General features: G+C 39.0%; 1 protein-coding gene across 3 annotated transcripts in view; it reads right to left on the reverse strand.

Annotated features, from left to right (window-relative positions):
- The window catches only part of ADGRD2 (adhesion G protein-coupled receptor D2), a 1,709,855-nt gene that overhangs the window by 1,035,686 nt on the left and 662,097 nt on the right, over window positions 1-12,072 (reverse strand). The window lies entirely within an intron of this gene.

Consider the following 12,072-nt stretch of genomic DNA (forward strand, 5'->3'; position numbering starts at 1 on the left):
TATGTTGTACTTATTTTGACTGTAAAACAGGATGAACCTGATAAATGATCTCATCCATCAGTGTTCTACCCAGGTCAACAAAGACATACATAGATACATACATTGTGTATGTATTAAAAAAGGGAAAGTGAGAATTTTAAATGCAAGGATTATTGCATGTGTTTTGCATATCTGGAAGGGTAGATGTGTTACACAAATGGTTTTTCAGATCTACAAAAAATATATAAAAGTTTGCCTACATTAAAGGATACGGAGGGTGAAAGATGCAATATATGTTTTTTACAAAACAGATAACACAATATTGAGAAAACAAATTTTGAAAATATGTTAATAACTGGGGATGCACAAGCCAGTGCATTTCTTCATGCCAGTCCCAAGCCCAGATAAATTGTGAGGGTTAAGTCAGGAAGGGAATCCGGTTTAAAACCTCTGCCAAATAACATATGCAGACAACAATACAGATTTCCATACCGGATAGGTCGAGGCCCGGGTTAACAACGACCGCCACCAATACTGTTAGCCAACAGGGTGTTGGTGGAAATTGGGCTACTGTTGGCCGAAGGAGAAGAAGAGGGCAAGGCATGCCCGAAAGCAGAAAAAGAGTGGAGGAAAGTTAGGAGTGCAGTAGTGAGGGTAGGAACTTTGAATGTTGGCAGTATGACTGGTATAGGGAGAGAGCTAGCTGATATGATGGAGAGAAGGAAGGATGATATATTGTGTGTGCAACAGACCAGATGGAAGGGGAGTAAGGCCAGATGTATAAGAGGTGGGTTCAAATTGCTCTATCATGGTGTGAATGCCAGGAGAAATGTGGTAGGGATTATCCTGAAGGAACAGTATGCCAAGAGTGTTTTGGAGGTGAAAAGAGTGTCGGATAGTGTGATGTTTATGCAGCTGGAAATTGATGGTGTAATGATGAATATTGTTAGTGCATACGCTCCACAAGTTGGGTGTGTGATGGATGAGAAAGAAAAATTTTGGAGCGAGTTGGATGAAGTGGTGGTGAGTGTACCCAAGGGTGAGAGACTGGTGATTGGAGCGGATTTCAACGGGCATGTTGGTGAAGGGAGCAGAGGGGATGAGGAAGTGATGGGCAGGTATGGTGTTAAGGAGAGGAATGCAGAAGTTCAGATGGTAGTGGATTTTGCAAAAAAGATGGACATGGCTGTGGTGAATACATATTTTAAGAAGAGGGAGGAGCATAGGGTGACATACAAGAGTGGAGGAAGATACACACAGGTGGATTATATCCTATGCAGGAGGGCCAGTCTGATAGAGACTGGAGACTGTAAAGTGGTGACAGGGGAAAGTGTAGTTAGGCAGCATAGAATGGTGTTCTGTGGGATGATGCTGGTGATCAAGAAGAGGAGGACAAGTGTGAGAGCAGTGCCAAGGATCAAATGGTGGAAGTTGAAAAAAGGTGATTGTAAGGTGCAGTTCAGGAAAGAGTTAAAACAGGCACTGTGGGGCAGTGAAGATTTACCGAATAGCTGGGTAACTACAGCAGAGATGGTAAAGGAGACAGCTAGAAAGGTGCTTGATGTGACATCTGGACAGAGGAAGGAGGACAAGGAGACCTGGTGGTGGAATGAGGAAGTACAGGAGAGTATACAGATTAAGAGGCTGGTGAAGAAGAAGTGAGATTGTCAGAGAGATGAAGAAAGCAAACAGGAGTACAAGGAGATGAGGTGTATGGCAAAGAGAGAGGTGGTGAAGGCTAAGGATAAGGAGTATGAAGAGTTGTATGAAAGGTTGGACACTAAAGAGGGGGAAAAGGACCTGTACCGATTGGGTAGACAGAGGGACCGAGCTGGGAAAGATGTGCAGCAGGTAAAGGTGATAAAGGATAATGAGGGAAACGTACTCACAAGTGAGGAGAGTGTGTTGAGCAGATGGAAAAAGTACTTTGAGGGGCTGATGAATGAAGGGTGAGAGAGAGAGAGAAGGTTGGATGATGTGGGGATAGTGAATCAGGAAGTGAAATATATTAGCAAGGAGGAAGTACAGACAGCTGTGAAGAGGATGAAGAATGGAAAGGCTGTTGGTCCAGATGACATACCAGTGGCAGCATGGAGGTGCGTAGGAGAAATGGCAGTGGAGTTCTTAACCAGATTGTTTACTGAAATCTTGGAAAGTCAGAGGATGCCTGAGAAGTGGAGAAAAAGTGTTTTGGTACCTATGTTTAAGAATAAGGGTGATGTGCAGAGTTGTAGTAACTACAGAGGGATAAAACTGATCAGTCACAGCTTGAAGTTATGGGAAAGAGTAGTGGAAGCTAGGTTAAGAAGGGAGGTGATGATTAGCAATCAGCAGTATGGTTTCATGCTGGGAAAGAGCACTACAGATGCGATGTTTATTCTAAGACTGTTAATGGAGAAATATAGGGATAGTCAGAAGGAGTTGCATTGTGTCTTTGTGGACTTGAAGAAAGCATATGATAGGGTGCCTAGAGAGGAGTTGTGGTATTGTCGGAGGAAGTCAGGAGTGGCAAAGAAGTATTTAAGAGTGCTACAGGATATGTACGAGGGTAGTGTGACAGTGGTGAAGTCTGCAGTGGGAGTGACAGATCCGTTTAAGGTGGAGCTGGGATTACATCAAGGATCAGCTCTGAGCCCTTTCTTATTTGCAATGGTGATGGACAGGTTGACAGACGAGATCAGACAGGGGGCCCCATGGACTATGATGTTTGCAGATGACATTGTGATCTGTAGTGAGAGTAGGGACCAGGTTGAGGAGACCCTGGAGAGGTGGAGATAAGCTCTAGAGAGGAGAGGAGAGGAATGAAGGTCAGCAGGACTAAGACAGAATGTGTGTGTGTGAATGAGAGGGAGGATAGAGGAATGGTAAGGATGCAGGGAGTAGAGCTGGTGAAGGTGGATGAGTTTAAGTACTTGGGATCAACAGTTCAGAGTAATGGTGAGTCTGGAAGAGAGGTGAAGAAGAGAGTACAGGCAGGGTGGAGGAGTGTCAGGAGTGATTTGTGACAGACTGGTACCAGTAAGAGTGAAAGGGAAGGTCTACAAGAGGGTAGTGAGACCAGCTATGTTGTATGGGTTGGAGACGGTGGCATTGACAAAAAAGGCAGGAGTAAGAGCTGGAAGTGGCAGAGTTAAAGATGTTACAATTTGCAATGGGTGTGACAAGGATGGACAAGGTTAGAAATCAGTATATTAGAGGGTCAGCTCAGGTTGGACGGTTTGGAGACAAAGTCAGAGAGGTGAGATTGCATTGGTTTGGACATGTGCTGTGGAGGGATGATGGGTATATTGGGAAAAGGATGCCAAGGATGAAGCTGCCAGGTAAGAGAAAAAGAGGAAGGCCTAAGATGAGGTTTATGGACATGGTGAGAGAGGACATGCAGGTGGTTGGTGTGACAGAGCAATATGCATAGGACAGGAAGAAATGGAAACAGATGATATGCTGTGGTGACCCCTAACGGGAACAGCCAAAAGAGAAGTAGTAGTAGTTAATATGAAACATTTAAAAATACATGTGTGTATGTATGCAATATTTTATATATATTATATCTGTGTGTGTGTGCATATGTATCTCTCTCTCTCTGTATATATATATATATATATATATATATATATATATATATATATATATATATATATATATATATCATACATACATACACACACACACACACACACACACACGTACATGTGTGCGTGTTTCATTTATATATATATATATATATATATATATATATATTCACATATTTGTGTGTACGTGTCAGAAACCCAATCAAAAATTTAATTTTCAAATGGCAAATGATTACACAAAAATATTAAAACATTAGGCTATCAAAAATGAAACAAAATAGCATTTTTTGCAGGGGGAAGTCTTCCTGCAGCCTCCAACCATCATCATCATCATCATCATCTCCTTTCAGCTTATCCCAGTTAGGGGTCGTTACAGCAGAACAACGGTCCACAGAATAATTGGCAGTGGAGTTTTACAGTGTTGATTTGCCAGCCAGTGCCCAACCTTCCACAAAAGGCACACACATGCACACATTCACACCTAGGGCTAATTTAGAGTGTCCAATCCACCTACAGCATGTATTTGGGATGTGGGAGGAAACTGGAGCACCCGGAGGAAACCCACGTGACAACAGGGAAGACATGCAGACTCCACACAGAAGGCACCCCAGCCGAGAATTGAACTGGAGAACCTTTTGCTGTGAGGTGGCAATGCTAACTGCTGCACCACAAGGCCGCCCTGCACCCTCCAACCATACCACCTGCTAATTATATATACCAATGTAGTAAAGGCCCCAATCCCTTCCGCATTGCAATAAGTAATGCTGATATTCTTCAGTCAAAAGCCTCCTCCATTGATTGTGCTGGCATTCTGAATGTTTAATATTCTGAACATTCAGCCAAATGCCTGCTTCCATAGCACATATATAGATAGATAGACAGATAGGTATGTGTGTGTCTGTGTATGCAAATAATAAAGGCCTCTACTCTTTTTGATAACCGTTGTGGGATCTTTACATCTACCTAGGCTACCAAGAACTCAGGCAGATGGGACATCAGTCTGACAAAATAGGATTTAGTTCTGGTGTAAGGAAAGGTGCTACATGCTGATGTAATAATAACTCAGTAAAGATGTTTTCCAGAAATTTACTGTGCTCTGTATATTTCACAGACAATACAGCACTCCCATTGGAAACCATGCATAATGCAAAGTATTGGACAGTGGCAGTATAGGAACATGGACACCTGCATTTCCTACGTTTCTATGAGAAGCTGAGTTTCAGTCCATTTATGAGAAAATTTCATTTTGAAGGTTTGGTGGTTGGCATAATGGTTAAGGTGTTTACCTTACCGATATAAGGTGCAGGGTTTGAATCTCATATGTGATAACTGGCTAGGTTTAAAATGGCTCACAACAGAAGTTAGCCTAGTAGTAATCCATGAACCTATGAACAAAAAGCAGTAAAAGCTGCTGTTTTATCTTTATGAATTTAAGTGTGACATAGCAATGGGTTTAACACTACCACTTTAGTTACTTCAAACCATGGTACTTTAACTCTGACAAGTTGCAAACGAAAAAAATTATTTTTCAGATAAATGCATAGGATTTTACTTCCAGTGTAATTACATGTCAATGAAGGTATATTCCAGATCATTACTGTATTCTGCATACTCAGCAGAAGTTAAAGACTACATCCCCAGTTCCACATTGAAGGCATATAAACATCTGTATTGGGTACCAGTGTAAAGGGATTGATTCCTTGACCCCTGTTTAAAATTTATTAGGAAAATTTCAGGAAACTACCACTTGTCGTTGAAGGTTGTGCGTCAGGGCCAGCAACATGGCACATAAAAATTTACTGCCAATCATTAGCGGACCAGAGTTCCGCTGTGGCGACCCCTAACTGGGAAAAGCCAAAAGACACAACAACCACCACAGGGGACTAATCTACAAAATTAATTTCCTGCTATTCTATCTTTAGGGATGTTAACAGAGCTCAGTGCTGGCTCTGATGGTACTATTTTAGGTACTTCAAACCATTGCCTTTTAATGGGTATATGTTCAGCCATCAAACTCAAAAACATCAAACAGCATGTCTCATTGAACATGCTGTTCATAGAGTCATTCGAGTAAGACCGCATTACGGTAGGTATCAGGAAATTTGCCTTTTCCCCACTGTAGTGTGATCTCGGAGTTGGTATATATAATTAGCAGGGGGGGGGGGGTGTTTGCTGAACAGCATTTTCGATGTAATGCTGTTCTGAGATGTTTCTGTTCATTGGTCGAACACAGAACCCATTTTAATGGCACATTCCAAATAAAAACAATTTTGAATAAATATATATGATTTTTACTTCTGATTTAATGACAACTCAGGAAAGATGTATTACAGACAAATACTGTGCAGAAGTACAATAAAGCTCCCCAGTGGATATGATTTATCATGAAAATGTCAGAGTTTATTAGTGAATTCATATAACTCCTGCACTTCATTGTTAACTATGAGATGTAGTATTTCAATTCTTCTTTTAGACATTTTATGAAACTTTTAGAAATTAACAGAATTCTTGGCTATAAAATGCAGTGCCAGTGGTGCCAAATTTTGCATGCTCACCTTTGGTGCAGAAGGCTGTGGGTTCTCTTCCCACACCATACAGATCAAATACTGACACTGCAGTGCAGCACAAGGGGAGGGCTGCACTCATGAGTGTGCCAACGTTAGGATGACATGTTAAACTGAACCCCATATGCTTGAGTTAGTGGCAGCTCAGGTGGATGTAAAAGATCTCATGGTACCTATCGAAAAAAGAGTAAGGAAAGATCCTTGATGCCCCGGCCAGATTTCCACTAACAGTACACATACTACTTCAGGTGTCCACTGAAAAGAGGCTGATAGCTTAGTAGGACTAACATGATCAACAAAAGGGCAAATAAATACAAAAAATAAAATGCATCAAGTCTGCTCTTCTGCCATCAGAAATATTAGTCCTGCTCAGAAATATTAGTCCTGCTCAGTGCTGAAACTGTCCTCATTAGCTTTGCTACTTCAAATCATGGAATTTTATACATGTCAAGTGACAAGTTATAATATTTTTCTGGCAAAATATGTGTGACTTATTTTTGAAGTAACTATGTATATTTTGGACAGTAGTTTCATTTTTTTGTTTTAAGCAGAGGGCATAAAGAGAAGAAGTAGTAGTTAATATGAAACATTTAAAAATACATGTGTGTATGTATGCAATATTTTATATATATTATATCTGTGTGTGTGTGCATATGTACGTATATTTCTCTCTCTCTCTATATATATGTATATATATATATATATATATATAATGTGTATATATATATATATATATATATATATATATACACATATACACACACTAATGAAAACTGGGTACAATGTCAGACTGACACACTATATATGCTTCAAAGCACTACCTTTTACACATATCTGAAGCCATGTGTCATTTGTCTTGTAGCATAACAAACATGTTCAGGAATTATACTAGAATAGACTGACGCAAATGATTGGCATTTCACTGCATCTCAGGCCAGATACCCATGGCATTATATTGCTTCTGTCAGTATTTGGAATTTAGACCTTTCACTAAAATGCAGTAACACAAATGTTCCCTTGTATGGCGAAATGTTGCTGATTAACAACATGCTGTACATATATTCTGTACATTTGCTTCAACCTGCCTTTTGAACAGAGGTCATAAAGCTTGGGAGGAAAAACTGAGAAAGATGTTAAATTCTACTACCAGAAATCTTCTGAAACACTACATTTGGAACATTTGTATAAGGCTTTATGCTAATGCCATTGAGTGGCTATATGAAAAGTATAAGGAAATTATACTAGGATGCTCTGGCACACAATATACTCAAGATTCTCATTGTAGCCTCAAGAGATGTTACTGCATCTCAGTCACGATATACACAGCAGCATACTCCCTTTATTACATTTTGTTTAGACATTACCCTTTATTCAATTACAGAAATAATGCCTTATTTGCTGAAATATTCACAACTTTTATTATGTTTGTTATAATAATAAATTAGTGCACACATATTTTGGAAATTAGTTTCACACTATCTTTTGAGCAGAGGTCATATAGACTGCCAGTGAAACCAGATCAAAATGTGACAGAAGTCCTCTAAATCACGACATTCATTACCTGTACATTTAAAGCCATATGTCAGAACTTCTGTGCTGTTTTGTGATAAAAGTCTCAGGGAATTATAGTATGATAATTAGGAAAAAAATTAACTCACATCTGCTATTCTGCCATCATGAATTTCACAAGGATTTTACTGCATTTCAATCATGATTTACATGGCAAGACACTGCCTTTATTTGCACATGGAGTTTAAGCCTCATCCTACCTGTAGTAACAGTTTCATCATGATGTTATCTGGTATAATAACTATGTCTTTTTTTTTTTTTTACTTCTTATGTAATGAAAAAATAGTGCACAATAATTTGTAATATTAGTTTCTCCCTGCCTTTGTGAATGGTGAAAACCAACTACAATGTCAGACTGACATTGAAAATCTGAAACTCTGCCTTTGGTACCTGTGTATGAGGGGGTCTACTACTAAATTTCAGTGTTTCAAAGCTTAGAATTTCTTATGGTCGAGACAATAAGATCAAAGTTTTGAAACTTCAACATTTAAATAAAAAATAAAAAAATAAATATTTTTGTATGTTTTTGCAGGGGGCAAGCCACGGTGCACCTCCCACACCCCCATTTACTTAACTATACCAACTCTGAGATCGCACTACAGTGAGGACAACAGTAAATATACCATTCTGTGCTGTACAGCAATCTCCATTTAAATGGACGAAGTTTCAAAACTTTGATCTTGTGGTCTCAACCATAAGAAATTCGAAATTTTGAAATTTAGAAGTAGACCAGTATGAGGACATCCGCCATTTACCCCATTAAAATAAAAATGTTGGGTACAAAATACCCTTAAGACTGACTGACATTTTACCTTCATGGATTTTATTACATCTCAATACTGAATTACATGACAACAAATAGCCTTTGCCAGTGCTACTGAGTTTAGGAATTATCCTATATGCAGTAACAGAATTGCTACCTTTTCTGGTAATATATATATATATATATATATATATATATATATATATATATATATATATATATATATATATATACACACACATACACACACACACACACACACACACACACACACATATATACATAATATATTTCTGGTATAATGACAACTTAGTACGCTCATATTCTGGACATTAGTTTCATCCTGCATTTTGGGCAGGGGAGATGTAGCCCTCAGTGGAAACCAGACATCATGACACTCTATGAAACCAAAAGTCCTCTGAAACATTGCATTTTGTACCTGTGTAAGAGGTCACTTCTTTTATGACACTTAAGTCTGATACTCTACCCTCAAAGGTTTTACTGTACTTCAGACCTGATTTATATGGCAGCACAATACTCTTTTTGGTATACGCTGTTTTGCCCTCAGTCCCTATACAGTAATAGAAATGTTGCCTCTTCTGGTGAAAGGTTTAAGGTGTTTTACTTCTGATGTAACAACATACTAGTAACATTCTAAATTATAGACAGCATTCCATCATCTCAAGCAGAAGTTGAAAATTCACATCTAGTGGAAGCAGAAAATATCATGCATATTAGTGTGGCACAGTGGCTCTGTGAGCAGCATTGTTACCTTACAGCAAGATGTTCTCCAGTTCATTTCTCAGCTGGAATGGTTTCTCTGTGAAGTCTGAATGACTTCCTTGTATTCACTTGGATTTTCTAAAGGTACTCCAGTCTCCAGTCACATACCAAGGATAAGCAGAGGATGGACTGAGAAATCTAAATTGTGCATACAGTGTGTGGGGATATGGAAGAAAGGCCTGACAACCTACTTCTGTTCCCTAGTCTCCTGATAAACCATGGACAGTAGTGGCTGATCATAGTGTCGTGATGAAAGTTACATGCAATTTGACCACATGGAATACTGCAATCTTTGGAGCCTGGCACTTACTAATGGCACTGTAAGCATACAGGTGGATACTATCAATCCAGTGTTATATCCATGATACTATTTGACATTTTATAGCATTTTTGTACTACAAATCTGAATATACAATTATGAAGTGTAGTTAAGGTATGTTTTAGGTGTAGAGGTAGTCAGTCGTACAGTTGACTTTCTGAGTCCTAAGTCAGAGTTCCCAAATATCATTTTCTATTCTATAATAATAATATTTATGATTTTATGAATTATGTACTCTTCCCTGTAAGAAAAAAGTTAGACTGTGTAGATTTGGCATCACCTGAATCTGAAGACATTTGCATTAGAGAAACTGTGAAATTGTTGTAATAATAAGACACACAAAAGTAAAAGCATGAGTGGTATCTTCACTGTGTTTCTAAAACACAACAAAGAATAACTTCAGCTTCTTTTACACACATATTTCTTGACTGAAATATATTCTTTTGAAAGGGAACACTTTTAATAGTCATATACATAAAATTGCACAGTAATATACTTCAGCTTGTTGAGTCTAGAGACATACACCACCCTGAAATGAGCCATATCAAAGATAATTTAACAGAAACCATGTAACTAACCCTAGCTTTCTCTTAGCCTGCTCCTAAAAAGGAAGCAAGTTTTTTGTACCCTTCTGATGTCTCATTGAAAAGAAAGTGAAAAATGTAATAGCTATACAAGTTATTTCAACTTGTTGGTCTCAGACACACATATATATTGCCCCCTGAAAACTGTACCAATGATCATTCAGTAATAATAATCATGTAAATGCCATGTGGTTACACACAAAGTATGCCTCCTTACTCTAGCCCAAAATCTAGCCACGTTCTGTGTATATCTTAAATGTTTGCTTCTGATGAAACTGAAAGAACAATGACCATAGTACTGTTTTTCAACTTATTGCTGTCAGACACATTCACTGCCACCTCAACAAGCTATGTTTATTTCACAGTAGTCATGTAATTACTATTTGCTATCAGTCAAAGCTTGCTATCTCAAAAAAGACTGGTACTTTCTGTACACGGTCTTGATTTGGAAAAGCCACATATATATCTGGTGTTCTGTTAGTATCTGTCATAAAGAAGATACTGACAAATAAGCACCCATGGCATTGGAGGATAAACTCAATCTGCAACACAGATTACCTGTATTTGGTTACTGGCTCAGGTGAAGGAGAATGTAGTCTGGGTAGGATTGAACTGAGTGTTCATCATCAACTCTAGCTAGCTGTTTGAGGAACACTTCACAGGCGCTCTAGGTATAGCACCCACAGAAAGTGAGCCTAGCAAGTACTCACTGCTCAGCATGAATGAAAACTTCTGAGAGGATAGCATATATGTGGAAGTGAACATTTTCATCATGGAACAGAAGCAGTAGTGAAGCCTCAGCAAGGTGCTTCAGGAGTCAGATGATGCACAGGATAGGGGATAATCCAACTAACAAAAACAGTTCAGGTGGTGGTTCCAGTTAACTCTGGGCAGGACATGAATTAATCAGATGACTATCGCATTGCCCACTGAAAGATCCGGCATCGATAGACACCCAGAGCAAGGACTGAATGGGTTGTATGCTCTTACTATAATCAGCCAGGGTAATGAAAGTGCCATATCAGGGTAGGATAAATGAGTTAAATGTATGAAAGCACAGAAACCTATAGGCTGGTTAAGTCAATAAGGGAAAAAGTAAGAAACTGTCAAGGAAAAAAAATCCCTAAATACTGGAGCACCTGGTCCTTTCATCATCTATACTCAGATGCATAGAAATCCCCGAGTAGCTGCCTAGCTAATATAGTTACACGATATGGATTGGCTAGCCATGTTCTGTTACTGTGTGAGAGGGGATGAAGTGACTCATCTCACTACCAGTTTCAACCTTCTGTTCATTCCAAGTGAAATGATTAAAGTGCCAAAAAATAATTACACCAAGAGTCCTCAAGACTTTTTGGAATATTTTAAAACAAGTTTCATAATGATGTATTGCCCCACCCTTTTTTGTCACCACCTTCTCTGTTGGTATTCATGTCTGTGCTTTTCCATGTGCCTCTCCAACCTTCCTTTTACACTCCTTCCTCTATGCAGTTGAAGACTTATTACCATCCTGCCATTCCCTTCTTCTGGAAAAAAGAAAAATTAAAACGCTCTCATAAAAAATTCTCCCCTACCTTCATTTATCTCACCTTTATATTATCCTTCTGTGTATTCCTGTGGTTGTTATTCCCCTGTCTGACTGAGGTATCACCCATTTTCTCCCCAATTAAATAATGAACTTTTTTGCCAGTGCGCTGTGTCATGCTGCCCTTAGGTTGGCAGCATACAGTGTATGTGCCACCTTTCTGAGATGCTTCTTTGTCTGTATAAACATGCATAGTGTTAGGTATGCAGCTTTTGTGTATTGTAGGATGGTTACTAAAGGTAACACAAATGCATCTCATTCACAGCCTTGCCTGACTTCCTGCACCAATAAGTAGCCTTTCAACTTATCCATGCACAATCGGCACCAGGCTGCATTGCGCTGTGAAGACCATGCAGT

Source organism: Protopterus annectens, chromosome 16.part0 (assembly GCF_019279795.1).
Source record: "Protopterus annectens isolate FY-2018-M chromosome 16.part0, PAN1.0, whole genome shotgun sequence".
NCBI lineage: Eukaryota > Metazoa > Chordata > Ceratodontiformes > Protopteridae > Protopterus > Protopterus annectens.